This window comes from Sarcophilus harrisii, chromosome 3 (assembly GCF_902635505.1).
Source record: "Sarcophilus harrisii chromosome 3, mSarHar1.11, whole genome shotgun sequence".
In the NCBI taxonomy this organism is placed as follows: Eukaryota; Metazoa; Chordata; class Mammalia; order Dasyuromorphia; family Dasyuridae; genus Sarcophilus; species Sarcophilus harrisii.
Genome location: NC_045428.1, coordinates 272,397,024 through 272,413,999, shown reverse-complemented (window position 1 = coordinate 272,413,999; position 16,976 = coordinate 272,397,024). Strand labels below are relative to the sequence as shown.

General features: G+C 33.9%; 1 protein-coding gene across 1 annotated transcript in view; it reads right to left on the bottom strand.

Moving 5' to 3' along the window:
- Positions 1–8,541, bottom strand: part of SMPX (small muscle protein X-linked) — a 79,601-nt gene extending 71,060 nt beyond the window's left edge. The window contains exon 1 of the mRNA XM_031959492.1: positions 8,201–8,541. The gene's annotated coding sequence lies outside the window, so the exon portion shown is untranslated. The remainder of the gene's footprint in view (positions 1–8,200) is intronic.
- Between the last annotated feature and the right edge of the window lie 8,435 nt (positions 8,542–16,976).

Sequence of the window (16,976 nt, the reverse complement as noted above, 5' to 3'; positions counted from 1 at the left end):
ATGGTCTCAGTCACTTAGTAGTTGTGTGACCCTGTGCAAGTCACTTAATCCTGTGTGCTTCAGTTTCCTCATCTGTAAAGTGAATTGGAAGAGGAAATGACAAACCACTCTCGAACCTTTGCCAAGAAAACTCCAAATAAAATCACAAAGAGTCAGACATAACTGAAGATATAGAATTGGAAAGAAACTCAGAGGCCCTCTAGTCCAATTCCCTAATTTTATAGATGAAGAATCTGAGATCATGAAGATTAAGTGATTTGCCCACTTAAGAAAATAATTGTATGTTCTTTAATTTTGTGCATGTCTTTTTATCTACTGGACTGACCCCTCTGTGAGGACTTGTTTCTTCGCGTATCTTGTTTCTTCGAGTTTACCACAGTACTTACCACAGTACCTCACACATAATACTTAGAAATGCATGGATTTCAGTGCCAGAAAACATTTTAGTGATAGTCTAGTTAAATCCTTAATTTTATAGTTGAAGAAACTGACATCTTCTTCAAATTTTGGTTGATTTCTTTTGGATTTTAACAAGCATTGTTTCTCTCCTTTTAACAAGAAAATACTTACCTTTAAAGGGTATGGTATTAATCTCATATTTGTATATCATTTAAAGTTCTTAAAATATCACCATAATTCTGTGATGTAAGTAGTGTGAGTATAATAATCACCATTTTACAAGTAATGTAAGGCTGAGAGATTATGTGGCTTGCTTGAAGGCACACAGCTAGTAATTGCCCAATTTCAAATTGCAAAATTCAGCTTTCCTGCCTGCAAGTCCAATATCTGTTTTACTATACCTTGTAGCATTTCAGTTTAATTAATGTTACATCATTTGTTTAAATCTCTGAGATCTGGAAAGTTCTTTCTTAGTACTGGACTTTCTCCACTCTAGTCTACAGTATGTTTGGAAAGAGAACCAAGTTTGCAATAAGAGAGATTTAGAGTCTACTTAATAATTTTGTCATTTGAGAAAGGGGTAGACAGAGAAAGAGAAGAAGGAAAAAAATGTTAATTGAAAATAGATAAAGATGGATCACTCAGAGGAAGCTCCCTCTGAACCAGGAAAGAATATCAAAAGGAAAGGTGCTGGAAGGTGACAAACCTCAGAGTCAACATTCTAAGAAAAGGCTTCTGCCATTTCTAGTCCTAAGACCCTTTGCTGGAAAAAGTACTGTAACACTTCAACTGGAAAGAGCACCAAAATACCCAGCCAAGTTAAAGTCTGGAAGGAATAAAGATAGCAACTATCCACCAAAAAATGAACCAAGGCAACACAGAAGATTGATCTGTCCAGTATATCCCATGAGAAGAGCCCAGTAGCTGAGTGACTGACTGCCTGTTCAGTTAAGTAGCAGCCAAGCCTAGTGAGAAGCTAGTTTAGCAGCCAAGTGGCCCATTTGGCACAAACACCAGATTGGCCATCCAGCGTCCCCTATAAGGAGAGCTGCCCATCCAGCAGAAATGCCATGCCCTGCAAGAAGCCGGTCCAGTTGAACAGCATTGGAGCATCATTGATACCATACCAAGAAGCAAAATTCATGAGATTCTCTGGAAAAGAAAAGGGCATGAAGGCTCTGATCATAAAGAGTTGTGAATTGTTTGTGCATATGTGCCTTAATGCTATTGTACTGGAAGAGACCCTGGCATTAGGAAAGATTGAAGGCAAAAAAGAAAATGGGATGGCAGAGGATAATATGGATAGATAATGTCATGGAAATAACAAACATGAGTTTGCACAAACTTTGGAAGATAATGGAAGAGAGAAAGGCCCGGCATGCTATGGTCCATGGGATCACAAAGAGTTGGACATGACTGAATGAACAGCAACAACTTGTCTATGTTAACTTTCCCCATATGAACTATGGGTATATTTGTGAGAAAACATGCCGCACGTTTTGGAAGAAAATGCTTTGTAATTATTGTACTTGCTCTGACAATTTAGTAAATTCCTTTTCTTAAAAAATTAATAAATAATTGCATCACTTTGGGGAAATCATTTAGTTTCAGACTCTCTGTTTCCTCATCTGAAAAATGAGATTAAAAATTCTGTCCCCAACTCCATCAAAGGGTTACTATGAAAGCAAATGAAATAATTTCAATATCTCCACTGGTTGAAATCCTCCTTTAAAGAAATCCCAGCTCAGGCACTACTTTCTAAAGGACATCTTCTCCAGACTCCAGCTCCCTCCTTACCCAAGTCTTTCTTGTTCTTTAAAGAACTTTTCCTACATACTAAAGATTTAGAGCTGGATAAGAGTTTTTCAGGCCATCTAGTCCAATTCCCTCATTTGTAGGTCCTTAAAATTGAGGTGACTCACCCAAAGTCACACAGTCAGTAAAGTGCAGAGCTTAGTTTTGTACATAAACATTTATACATTTTCTTATTTCAGAGCCAGTTCCCTTTCTAATATTCTTTGTTAAACTGATCATATTCTAATTTATATTCAAGCAATCTGTGTGCATGTTTTATCCTTGCCTCCTTAGGCTGTAAATACTTTGAGGACAGGGTTTGTTTGTAATTTTCTCTGTGTATCTTCAGTGTCTTGCACAGAATAGGTTGTTAAGAAATATTTGTTGACATTATAGGATCAAAAGAGTATTATAAATCTCAAGCTGTAAGGGATATCAGAGGTTATCTAGCCCAATCTCCCCCATTTTATAGATAAGGAATCTCAGCCCCAGGGTGAATTGACTTGATTAGATTATATAGACAGAAGTGGCTTATACTTTCATTTTGTATCCCTAAAACATTCTTTGTATCCTTGCTAATAACTGTAGTTTCACAAAGGTTTCCTGAACTTAATTTATGTGTCGAGGTAGCCATGGCACAAAGAGTCAAACCCAATTAATTAATGATCCAGGAAAAGTAATCCATTCCAAAGGTTTAAGAGGAGAAGATAATTTGCCTCTTTCTCTCTTATTCTCCTTCAGGTGTATTCCCCCAAAGTTCCTCTAGCTTTCCTTTGGAATTCAAGAAGGAAGAATATGGGGAGATTTTTCTCCCATACCTCTCCCTAGAAGCAACAATGATAGTCAAACATTGAACAGTAAGAGCCCAAAATTGTATTCTTAGCTGCCTCTTCTGCTTTATGTTTCTTTCTCTGAGCACAGGGAAACATATAGCAATCCTAAGAGATAGCTATTTCCAGCTTCAGTAGTTGGTCAATGGGAAGAGAGAACTGAATATATACTTTTCTTGGAAGAAAAGATGACCACTGCCTGGAGAATTAGCCGTGCCCTGGTTGGCCAAAAGAACTGTACTCCAGGTTATTTTTTTTTTTCAAATCTTGCAGATTAAAATGAAAGTGAAATCTGTTAGCAGTCCCACAACTCTCCTGAGAGTCTGTCCTATATCCCAAGAGTATAATAGAGACATCTGTTGTTCTGAACAAGAAATGGATTCCCATTGGTTGGGTAATGGCTCAATAAACTGTTGCACATGAATGTAATGGAACATTACACTGCAGAAAGCAAAAAAAAAAAAAAAAAAAATGAACATTAATACAGAGAAGCATGGAAAATTTTGCATAAATTGACGGAAAATGGATCCAAAAAAGCACTATGTACAATGACTGCAACATTGTGGTTTGGAAAGAATCACAAAACAGTTTAAAAATGAATTTCACAATACTATAAAGAATGAGGCAAAAAAACACCTTACCCTGGAGACATGTAGGACACTACACATAAAGTTTGGATGGTTTTTTAAAATATATTATTAAGTTTAATTGAATGTTTTCTTTTTTTTTTTTCTTTTAAAAATCTTTATTTAAAAGGCTGATGGGAGTGGGGCGAGGGGAGCAATACAGGGGAAAAACCTAAGTAATACAATTACCAAGATTTCAAAATGTATTTCAAAGGAATAAGACAAATTCAGTTGCATGGAAAGGGAAAATAGTTATGATGGGGGCTCATATATAGGTATTATTAATAATATGATCTGGTAGATTCTAATTTAAAATAATCATTCTTGCTAATAAGATGCTAAACCAGTAGTTAGTAACTAAATATAGTTGCTAATCTACTTCGAAGGGAGTTCAAGTGTTAACATTTTCTGCAGGTCAAAATTTCATTGCAAAATTTCAGTGACAGGACCCTATATAGGCTCAACTTTAGAGTGACTTACTGCCTAACAACAAAGTTCACACTATATTAATAACAAAGTGATTATAAAAACAAACACAAAGTGATTTTTTTCCTGTCTTGTCTGTAGCTAAAAACAGAATAAAGTATCAACATAAATATTGGTACCTGTAAACATTGTGGAAGGTAAAGTATAGGAGAAAGGGATTTGTGAAACATGTTTATGTTGTCATGTGTCTACATGAAACAAAACAATCAAAAGAGGAAATGCTGCTAATCATTTTTGCCATCAAACTTGCAGGTGGTTGATGTTATGAAGACAAAACTGGTAAATCATTGCCTTGTTGTTATCTAGATACAAGCTTCCTTTATGCACCTTTGGATAATATCTCATTGATATTTTGATTATTTTTTTTTTCTGTTAGCCCATTTCCAAATTTTAAAAGTAATAATGAAACAGGAAATTTGCGGATATGTTTGCTGTATTGTATATAGTTTGATTGAATGCCACCTTTTTTGTTTTTCTTGTTTGAATTTAAATCAACAAGTATTGATTCAGTGTCTAGGATGAACCAAGCAGCAGGCTCTAATACAAAGGCAAAATGAAATTTCCCCTGGTTCCAAGGAGTTCATATATAAGTAAATACAAATGTATATGTGTGTATATGAATGTATAGATATGTATATAGAGAAATATGTATATATAATCTATATAGAAGAAATATGTAGCCATATATGTATACAAACATTTATTTATACATACATATATTAGTATGTATATGTATATATGCAAAGTACATATAAAATTTCAGAGTTGGTGGGGAAGATAGTAGGAACTAAGAGGAACGTACATTTTTAATGGTGTTGAATCATTGGATCTAGGACACAATGGAATTCTCAGAGGAAAACTATAGTACTATGATGTTTAATACATCTATCCTCAATAGCTATTTAAAGTCCTACAAATCCACAATCTCCTAATGGATCTTAAATGTATTCAGAAAAATATACTCTGTCTTTCCTGTTGAAATTAGAAATTAAACAAATTTTAAAAGACCATACCCCAAAAGCACATTTAAAAATATTATTTATAATCTAAGAAGATACACCATATATTAGAGGCAGTTAAGTGGCAAAATGGATAGAGTGCTAGAATTGAAGTTCAAATCTCATCTTTTATACTTACCAATTGTGTGACTGTGTAAGTCACTTTAATCTCTGCCTGCCTCAATTTCCTTATCTGTAAAATGGAGATAATAATAGCACCCTACTGGTTGTGAAGATCAAATGAAATAATATTTGTAAAATGCTTTGTAAGCCATTAAAATTCTATACAGATCTGGCTGTTATTATTATTCTGTTACTAAAGGTGAATGTTTAAGTCTCGAATAATGTTATGATACAGCATGGAGTAATAGATGATCATTGTACAAGTGGTTATGTACAAAAATTTCATTACTCTGTGGCCATGTTGGTACTTTGTTGCTGTTTAGTCATTTTCACTCATGTCTGATTCTTTGTGAACCCATTTGGGGTTTTCTTGGAAAAGATTTTTTCAGATGAGGAAACTGAGGCAAACAGGGTTAAATGGCTTGCTCAGAGTCTCACAGCTTATGTCTCAGGCCAGATTTGAACTCAGGAAGATGAGTCTTCTTGACTCTAGACCCGGCACTCTATACCAGCTCAAGCTGGTAATGATCCTGTCCAAATTTTGCTGTATTGGTTCTCAGACTACAAGGACTGAGTATGAAGTAGAAAAATCCCTAAGTCCTAGTCCTGACTCTGGCATGCTAGCTGTATGAGCAGGAGCAAGTCATTTAATCATTCCATAACAGACACAGTTATGCACAACTTGTATCCTGAGAAGATGTTTTCATACAAGAAGTTCCTTGCAGAAATGAACTCACAGATCTGCACCAGAAAGGAGGGCTCTCTCTCAGACAGACAGAAAGACAGATCCAGAGACAGAGAAATGGATGCAATCACAGACAGAGAAGAGAGATAGAGACAGAAAAGAGAGGATAGATGATAGATATATAAATACATACAGAAATATAGAGAAAAATAAACACATGGATAGACAGACAGACATGGACAGTTATACAATGAATTTATTTTTAGATAAGGATAATCATGTTAAGAAAGGAAAGGCTGATGGATTTGGCATCAGAGGACCTGGATTTAAATTACAGTTCAGCTTTGGGTGAGTTATTTTAATTCCCTGATCCCCAATTTTTACATCTATCATATGAGGGAATGTAGTTGTACTAGATGATCTCTAATCCTGCTTTCTATCCTATACTAACTGCTTAAAAAGTGAAAAAGTTCACTTCATGGAAAATCATGAAATTGTTTTTACTAAGTTTTTCATTGTATTGTCTGAACTAACACCTTATTTTGATCTATAATAAGCATCTCCTAAGTCTTCTGCTCCACTAGTGTTTTCCCTTGTCTTCCTGTACATCTCTGAGCATTATAGATGGATTATAGTTGGGGCTCAAACCTGCTACACAGTTCAGATATACATACAAATCTCTCTGACACATACCTTAAACTGTTTTGAATGTCTACAGGGAATTGGTAAGATTCCAACCCTAGCTCCTAAGAGAAGGTATACGAATGACACATTTATATAAATCTCTTAGGCGGCTGTTCCTGCTGTCCTCATTTACTTCCAGAGAAATCAGGGCAAAAGCAGACCAATGAGTAAAAATAGACAATATTTCCTGGCTGTTTCCCTATCCCTCGGTTCACCTCCATTATTGTATTGAATGCTGCTTCATCTTTCTAACACATTTTCAAACCTTTTACCAAAGCTATGCCACAGATAGATTTACTCATACCACATCCCAAGGTCTTATAAAGCTCTTTAGTTCAAGAATAATGTCCCTTTTGCTTTTAGTATTCTGCTAAAATCTGAAAACTATATAACCAAAAAGTCTTCTATTGATTTTGATTTTCAGAAACACCTTACTGAGCTGGATACTCTTCCCACTTTAGGATGAAAAGATGAAGTCTGTCTATTGGCTACTCCACACATTAACATTAACCTTTCATGGATTTTATGCTTAGTCATATAAACTGGAAATAGTGCAAGCCCTATATTTCAGGTATTTAACATTCTCCTTTTAAAGCAAACTTGTTATACATCTTAGCAAAATCATATCAAGGAGGTGAATAGTTGTTAATTACATTAGAAGAACTCATAAAGAAATAAGGCAGGGTTTGGAGAAAATTTTATTAAAAGGTCAAATATAAAAGTAAATCTAAAACCCATAGGGAATTATCTTCTGCCTGGCAGTTAAATATAATTCCTGAGAAGGGTGTAGAAAGATATGCAGCTGTCTGGAGTAACTGACTTCTTATTCAATTTGCCTCAAATACACTGACGAAAGGGAGGGGGGGAGACAGGAGGAAAAATATCCTTATCCTCTCCATGTTTCATAATTTGGTGCTAACAACAACAAAAAGAACAGTCAATAAATGCTGCCCTCTTACCCATACTGTAAATAGATGCACACTATTACAACAACAGGATCATGGATAGATTGGACAGGAACTATACTACTTAAATAGAGGCTAGCATTCAGAAGAATATTCGAAACATTAAAAACCCTTCTGAACTTGAAAAGGTGTAATAACACATAGCCACTACTTTGCTTTGTAGTCAAACAAAAGCAATATTATAAATTTTCTCAAACCACCACCCTTCTGATTAAGCATCATAACCTTTTAGAAATGAGACCCAAATATGTTTGCAGCAGTTTGCCTACTTTAATTCATCCCAAATTTACAGCATTTTTTCAGGTCACACTTATTTCATTCCAATACTTTGGCTTTTTTTTTTTTTTTTTTTTTTTCTTTTTGGTTGTCGTTTGTTTGTTTCACTAGGTAGGAGAAGAGCTTTCAGCTAAACATCTCTTTGGAGCCAAACAAACTTTTAAAAAAATGCCTAAAAGCCATTGCAATGTACGATCAACTCACAAATCAGCTGCCCCTGTTTTCTGCCAACGAGCAGACAAAGCTGTGAAAGGAGTAACCACTTCAAAGTCATTTATGAAGGAATTCGTCCTAGAAGAAAGCCCAATTTCCACAGCCAACTCCTTTAGCTTACCTGGTTTATTTATTTATTTAGTGCATAAGGGGGGGAAAAAATCCAAGCAGTCAGGTGAGCGAATACAATGCTTCCTGGAGGCTGGGAAGAAGATACTGTCTTCAGTAAGCTGTGATCTTGTTTCTGGTTCTCTTCATGTGGCTGAAATAACTCAAGTGCTCTGTGTCCCAGCCGGCACTGAAAGTCACTCCAGCCTGGAGTAGAACTCTGTTTGGAAGTAAAGTGTTAAAAGAGAATTCCTGTCATTGCTTACAGTTGTTCTTCCTAAATATAGAGTTTGACACAACTCATAACTCCATTCCCTCTAAAAGGCTCAGCCATGCTAAAATCAGGGCTCAAATGTCAGTAGTAAGTGTCTAAGAAAACACCTTGGGCTGTTAATTCTCTGGCCTCCTCTTTCTCACAGCTGATGCTGTATCTTTTTATGCAGTCGGAAGGGGGCATTTCAAAGTGTGAGAAATAGAAAGTTTCCAGACCTGGCTCTGTGGGCAGATTGGAGTAAGTGCCCAATGCAAATGTGATCCCAAAGCACTAAAGACAATAAACAGTGTTGATAAGAGGTTTAGGAAAATGTGAAAAGAGTCCAGACTTAATAAATGAGATCAAACATTCTTAATGCAATACAGGATTATGCAGCTGTTCTCAACTTTTGTTTGTTTGTTTGTTGTTTAATGAACTCCTTTGACAATATACTGAAATCAATGCCTCCCTTATCAGAATCATGTTTGTTGCCTACATTCTTAATTGGAAAAAATGCTGTCACTTAGAGATAGTGAAAATAAAGATTAAAAAAAAAATCCAAGTTCACAGACTCATTAAAATCTATCTACAGATCCTTTTAGAGTTAAGGATCCTTGGAATAAATACTGGCTATGAAATCAAAGAATCAGGGTTAAAAATCTTTTACTCCTTTTGAGATATTGGACAATTCATTTGACTTTTCCTAGATTTTGGTTATTTGTAAGATGAAGAGATTGAAGTAAATGATTACATTTAGTAAATAAACAAGTTTTCATCAGTATTGGCCATTTTGGGGCTTCCCCTTATTCCTGATTCACAAAATTGTCATTTTTCACTATGCTGTATGTTCCCTTAATAAATATATTTTTAAGGAAAATTTACAATTGGGAATAATTCTGCTTTAATTGCAAAAGGAAAACCCATTGTTTTCTACTGTAAGAAAATCTTATGGACAAATCTAATCCACTAAACAGAAAAATTATAATTGGACTTTACAGAAGTTCTGCCCTTTACAGGGCACTTCATTCTAGTGTCTTTGAATGGAATGAATTGTCAGTTTGTTTCAGGAAGCATTTTGTTGCTCTATTTTGTAATGCTTTCTCCAGGTTAATCCAAAAGCATTACTATATTTTCGAGCTTGGGACACACTGTGCTTCAAATATTTCCAGCCCTATGATTTTGTAAACATGAGCACTTCCTTCACAAATTATAAATCATTACCTTCAGTACCTTGAGTAGATCATCATTACTCTGGCCAATCTGGTGATGGCCTTGGCTAAACTTGGCTAGGCTAGTCTTCAGACTAAAGACCCACAGTCCATCATTGGGCCCCTACTAAAAGCTTTTCTGACTTGGGAGAATGTATTAGCTTGTGCTTCATTGTTATGGTCTTATGGAACTCAGAATGATGCCATGATGAGATATCACAAGATTTCAGTGGCGGTCTGGTTAAATCAAAATTTAAAAACCATAAGAATAATAGCTTGCATTTAAATAGTGCTTTAAGATTTACAAAGCATTTTATGAACATTTCATTTGATTCTCACAACCATGAGTGGAAGGTGTTCTATTATCCTCATTTTACCAATGAGGAAACTGAGGCAGACAAATTAAATGACTTACCCAGGATCACATAGCTAGTAAATATCTGAAACTAGATTTGAACTCTGGTCTTCCTGAACCCAGTTTCTGCATTCTATTCACTGTGCCACTCAACTGCTCCCAAAACATATTTATTCATGTCTCATTTGACCTAATTTTTTTTTAAGGGAATAAGGAAAGTTTGACTTGGTTTTGACCAACTTATTTGTCAGTTAAATGAAAAGGCAATAGTTTGGTTCTGTATTTTTTGGCATTCAGCTGATTTACATGGCTTGGTTCTGGTTTTTGCCTGATTATTCAGTCTGACTCAAGTGCCCATTTAAAATATGATTTGATCTATAAGGATTCATTTTTACATAACACCCTTCTAAAACACATTTCTGTGATGAGGGAGTTATTCTCCTGCACTTAAAAAACAAGTACAGGCTTTGAAAACCTTAATGCTTTCTCAGAAGTGTTTGGCTTCTCCCATTGAGAACCAGAGAAGTCAACTATAGAAATGACATTACCACCCTGAGCCCCTCCAACAATATATTCAGTTCTGAGATGAGATACTTATGATTCCCAGGCTTTCGCTCCTCACTTTGTACCAACTATCAGTCACTTCTTTAGGTTATAACCTCATTGTTTCATAAATGTGGGGTTGAAACATTGTAAATCATCTAGTTTAATCCCATAATCTCATTAGCATGTCTGCATCATAGTTTCATAGGTTATGGAGCTTGGAAAAAAAGAAAAAAAAAACCAAGCATTTATTTAGCACTTAATAGGTTTCCGGCACTGTGCTTTATATAATTACTGCTCATTTTATCCTCATAGCAACTTTCTGAGATAGGTGCTATTATGATCCCCATTTTATAGCTGAGAAAACAGAGGCAGATAAAAGGTTAAGTGACTCACAAGAGTCATACTGTGGCAATTAGAATCATACTAAGAGCTAGTAAATATCTAATACTGGATTTGAATTCCAGCCTTCCTGGCTCTAGGCTCAGCATTCTATCCTCTAAGTCATTTCTATCTACAAGTATAAGTAATTACAGAGTCCAATTCATGGCATCTATAAATTTTCTTTTATTTACTTTATGAATATTCTATAATAAGCATGCATTTATGCTGATACAACATAGGCTTTTTAAAGACAAGAACCATTTCTTTTCATCTTTGTATCTCAAAACCCAATGCAGTGCAGTAAGTATTTAACAAATGTTCGTTGAAATAAAGTTGAGCATATATTTTTACCATGTTTAACATATATTGGATTACTTACTATCTAGAAGAGGTTGTGGAGGGAAGGGAGGAAATTGGAACAAGGTTTTGTAAGAATTAATGTCAAAAAATTATCCATATAAATCTTTTGAAAATTAAAAAGCTTTAATAAAAAAAGCACAAAAAAGAAATAAAGTTGAGCTAAATTTACTATATGAGTTTGAAATATTTAGCTTGTGATGTCAAATTATGACATTAAAATAACAACTATCACCATTTTAAAATCTCATTTAAGACCCTTCTGTCTCAGGCACATTGTCTTCAAAAAACTATTCACAATTTGGGACAAAAACCAAGAAAAAACTAAATGACAAAATAGAAAAAAAAAAAAAAGAAAAAAATTATTCAATATATAACATCTGTAAAATTGTCTATAAATGGATCCCTCTGAAATATTGAAATAATTGAAAATTGAAATAATCAACAAAATGAAAAATCAATTAGACTAGATGTCAGATTTAAGAAAGAAAAATTCCATAGTCTTAGTGACCTGCTTTATATTGCCCAAGTCAGTAGTAATTAAAGATATATTCAAATGTTAGTTAATTTGTTTTTTTTAAATCTTCACCATACCTGTCTTTAATGGTAACAGGGTTACTGGTCATCTGTCTTCATGCTTCCTAAAGATATGTTTTTCTTTCTTTTTCCAACATGGTCTAATAGTTTGAAAAGGAAAAATAGTGTAAGCATATGATTCAGATATTGAATATTTCCTCCTATTCACTTCTCACCCTAGAGCCATGTCAGACCTTCTTCAGCTTTGGTTAAAGGCACTGATAAATTTCAATGAAATTGCCATTGGAGCTCCTAAGTAGACATCTAACATATATTAAAGGAAAGAACTCTTGATTTGACAGTAATAAAATATGAAATTAAACCAACATTATAGATTCTGCTTCAGAATTAGATGTTTTCTTTGACAAAATGGGATTCTATCATGAAAAGAATAATATACAGTCATGATATATTTTTGAAATAATTAGATTCTCAATGTGAATAACTTTTTTTTACTTCAGACAAGGAGAAAAAAATGATTTCATTTCATGTATTACCAGGCAAAAAACTCCTGAGGCTAGTAGAAGAACAAACATAAGTAGGATGGAGTATCAAGAAAAATAAAGGGATTTTTTTTTGTTTATTTTAAATTTCCTTTTACTGGGAAACATAGGCCCAAAGCCTGAAAAACTTTACTATTTTGCTGAGATATGTGTGTACCCATACAATATATCTATACATCTATAACATGTATAGTAGATATATATATATATATGTGTGTGTGTGTGTGTGTGTGTGAATATATGTATTACACACACATATATACTTATATATACACATATACACACATACACATATCTATATCTAAGTACATCCTCTTTGCCTCAGTTTCCCCATCTATAAAATGAGCTAAAGAAAGAAATGTCAAACCACACCCATATCAAGAGAACTCCATATAGGATCACAAAGAGCTGGACATGACCAAAAAACAACTGAACTGAAAACACAAGGGGAGAGTCAATAATGTTTCCCCTTGACTTAGATTTCTCTCAGTGCCTTTCCCACTTCTACTCCCTCAAATATCCATGAAATAATATAATTCAGAAGATAGAAGATCCCAGAAGCCCAGAAGTTGCTACTTAAGTAGATTCTACATAGAAAATGACTAGCTGTAGTTTAGTTATCATAGATTAAAGTCAAAAAACTTATAGAATTTCTAATTTAAGCTAGGGTGAGGCATAAGACCACTGTCCAGAAAATTCAGTTCAAAAAAGAAATTTAAGCCTAATGGGGCTTAGGTTTTTAGTCATTGATGGAGTTCATGAACTATGGCTTTGAGTGACTGACCCACAGAGTATCTTGAATCTGGGGTAGCCTAATCTGAAGTACCCATTCTACAACGTGCAGAGTGTCCTCTGATCCTATGGTCTTGAATATTGCCATTGATAAATAACATGGAGGAAACTAGGTGGTACTAGTCATAGATCACTAGGCTGAGAGTCTGGAAGATGAGTTCAAATTTAACTTGCCCAAATACTGGACAATTCAACCTCTGTCTGCCTCCATTTCCTCAATGTTAAAATGGGGATAGCTCATATCTCCCAGAGTTTTTATGAGGATCAAATGAGATATCTATAAAAACCTTTGCATTGTACCTGACACATAGTAGGTGTCTAATTAAATTCTTGTCTCCTTCCTCCCTTTCTAATGTTCATTCTTATTTTACTTTTCTTTCCTTCTATTCTCTTTTCCCCTCATATGTCTAGACGCCAGTCATGTATAAGGTTTGCACTTAGATTTATATGCTAAATTTAGACAAAGAAAATGGCCTTTGTTCATTATGCAAGAAAAACATTTTGCATTATGGATTATAACAGGGAAAAATCAATGGATATAAATATATTGTCCTTTGCTCTCTTTCCAGTGTTTATAAGCTATTAACAATTAACTCTTGGAAGCTCATTCTTGGAGAGCACCATATTTGTAGCTGATATATTCCTCACGGTCTGTTTTGCCAGTTTTTTTTTGAAGGGAGGGGGGGACTTGTGCTCAAATAAAAATCCTTCCCCCAAACACATAGTAGATGCTTAATAAATGCTTACTGACTGACAAGTTACATAACTATGAGGTTAAATTATTTACATATGTGTCATATCCCCAATTAGACTGTCAGCTCCATGAGGACAGGGACAGTTTCTTGCCCACACTATAGCACCTAGGATAAGGGTCTGCACATAGCAGGCATTTAATGTTTGGTAAAGTGCTTTTAACTTTACATCATGATTTAAGAGATAGAAACTCTATGGCTGTGTCACAATATTAACATTAGACTATCTTACATACATTTTTAGGTTTGTTGCTTCAAAGCTGCTAAATATCACTTGACATATTTTCTTTTGTTTATAAATACACTGTGCCTTTTATTATGGCACTGAGAACACTTTGAGACACAGGTACATGTTGCTATATCACTTATTACTTTCATTTAGAAAATGTATATTATAGTGAACATCTGGGGGTTTTCAGACTCATCTCAACTGTTTTCTTCTACTCAAGACCTACCCTAATCCCTCTAATTGCTTGCACCCCCTCTTCTCCATTATGTTGAGTACATTTTGTTTATGAGGGAAACTCACTCATTCTCCCTAATTTCTTAGAAAGAAAACTACATTCATAGTTTGACACATATTGGCAAATGTTGAAAATAGAGCCACTTCAATTGTTAATGCTGTAAAGTTACCCATGCATATAACTGTAAATAAAAGGCTATTAAATAAAAAAAAAGAAAAGAAAAAGAAAATAGAGCCACTTAGAAGAAGGGACAATTTCATTTTATTTTTTGGAGGGAGGTGTATATTTACTGTAAATTAAAGTAGGAAAAGGGAATAAATATTTTTATTAGGGTTCCTATGTAACAGGAACATTACTAAGAACTTTAAATGAATATCTCATTTGATTTGTACCTAAAAGACACCAAATAAATGATTTTAGAATGACCAAATTAAAAACTATCTTAGAAGACCCTCAGTTAATTTGTACTAGAATTTTTGTAGAAGAAGGTTTTTCAGAGAAGATTGGGTGTGGAATATTGTATATCCTAAGAGACACAGAGGACAAAATTTGAGCATTGAAAGATGCACCAGTTCAATCCATAGGAAAAAAAATTCCCCACTATAATATATTCTTTAAATAGATCATTTATCCTCTGCTTAAACACAACTAAGAGGAAAGAACCCATTACCTCTTGAGATATTCCATTACCTTTTTGGACAGCTGTAACTATTAGGAAGCTTTTTTTTTTTTTTTTTTTTTTTTTTTTTTGCTAATTCAAAACTAAATTTGCTCCTTTGCAACTTCTCTATTCATTGATCATGGTTCTGTCCTCCAAGGGCAAAGAGAGTAAGTCACATTCCTACTTAATTTATGACCCATTTGAGTACTTGGCAATAGCTATCATATCTCCCAAGTCCAGATGTTAGTATTTTTTCTCAAACTATTTTCTCCCATTCAGTTGTTGGTATCTTTTCTCACTATTTTTTTACCTATTGAATAACGTATCTCATATGTCCCTAGTTATAAGCATAGAATACTTTTTTGAAAGTCAGGGAATTTTTTTGTCTTTCTTCATATTTCAAAGCCTGGGCCATAGCAAGAACTTAATAAATGCTTCTTGACTGACTGACTACTCTGAATTAAGCAAAAGAACAGTTCTGAATTTAATTATCTTATTTAGTCTACATCTTTCCACCTTCTCCAAAAGAATACTGGGAGATAATTTATTAGAAGCTTTTAAAAAATCAGATTATTTGCTATCTTTAGGAGGAAGGTAGAAAGAGAAGGGGAAAATGGAATTCAAAATTTTATAAAAGAAAAGTATCTTTACATGTAATTTGAAAAAATAAAATATTATTATTTTAAAAAGGAAAAAATCCAAATTAACTATATCCATAATATTCCTCTAATTTACTATCAAAAAAAGGATATGAGGTCAGTCTGAAATGATATTTTTGTTTTATTTATTTTATTTTTAATTTATGAAATATAGAATAATAAAAAATGTTGCTCATGAAACTGCAATCTATTATATACAATTGTTATTCCTTTTAAATATTAAAAAGTTATCATGTAAATTTCTTTTTTCCCTCTCTTCTTTTCCCTCTCTTCCTAGAGACAATTAACATTAGACAAATATGCATATATATAAATGTATATATACTTATATATATATAAAATATCATTCTATAACTACTTCTATTTGTCAGTTCTTTCTCTGGGTGCAAATAGCTCCTTCATATGTCCTTTGTAGTAACTTTGAGTATTTATAAAAGTCAATGAAATGATTGAAATATGCTTTCTTGCTGAAGTCACAATGTCTCTGAAATCTGCTGACCTTTCTAAATAGATATACATTAACCATCTTTTTACTAATCTCTTGGAAAACTTTCCAAAGAATAACAGTTAAGCTCACTGACCCACACTTTTTCATATTCCATTTTTTCCCCTTTTTTGAAATTAGGGACAGTATTTTACCCTTCTCCAAAATTATGGCAACTCTACCATTTCCCATAACCTTCCTAGCTAACTATTTGTTACTCAAGTAATTTTTTTGTTCTGATATTTCCAGGACAGAGGTCATTTTCTTTGACAGAAGATACAAAAGTAAAATAAGATTTGAGTAGCTATTCTTTCTTTCTGTTATCATCATCACTACCCTACCTGTGAAGGGATATGCCGGTAAATATTTAACAACCAGCTGGGGGATATGATTAATATACTTTTAAGTTTAATTTATATTATCAATATTTTTATCATCATTTAAACCTACACAATTAACAAAATAAGAAACCAAGCCCTTATTTGAAGTGATTGCTGATTTCTAAGGCAGTAAATGCTCACACTGCAATGTCAAGTATAAACACACATCCTTTCTTTGATCCTCTTTTTTTTTTTCTCTAAATTTAACTTCTATTTGCTTCTATCTCCTGTACCTTCCTTTTAAAAATGTAAATTGGTTGGAAAGTTGTCTCTGTATCCACATTGGTCTCTTTAGACACACCTCATTTTCCCCTGCTAATTGGAATTGCTTTCCTTTCTGTCTTGAGAATTTAATTCCTGAGCATCTCCTATCTCTCCTGAGCTGACTTCCCCTGTAGAAATTTCATCCATATGATTC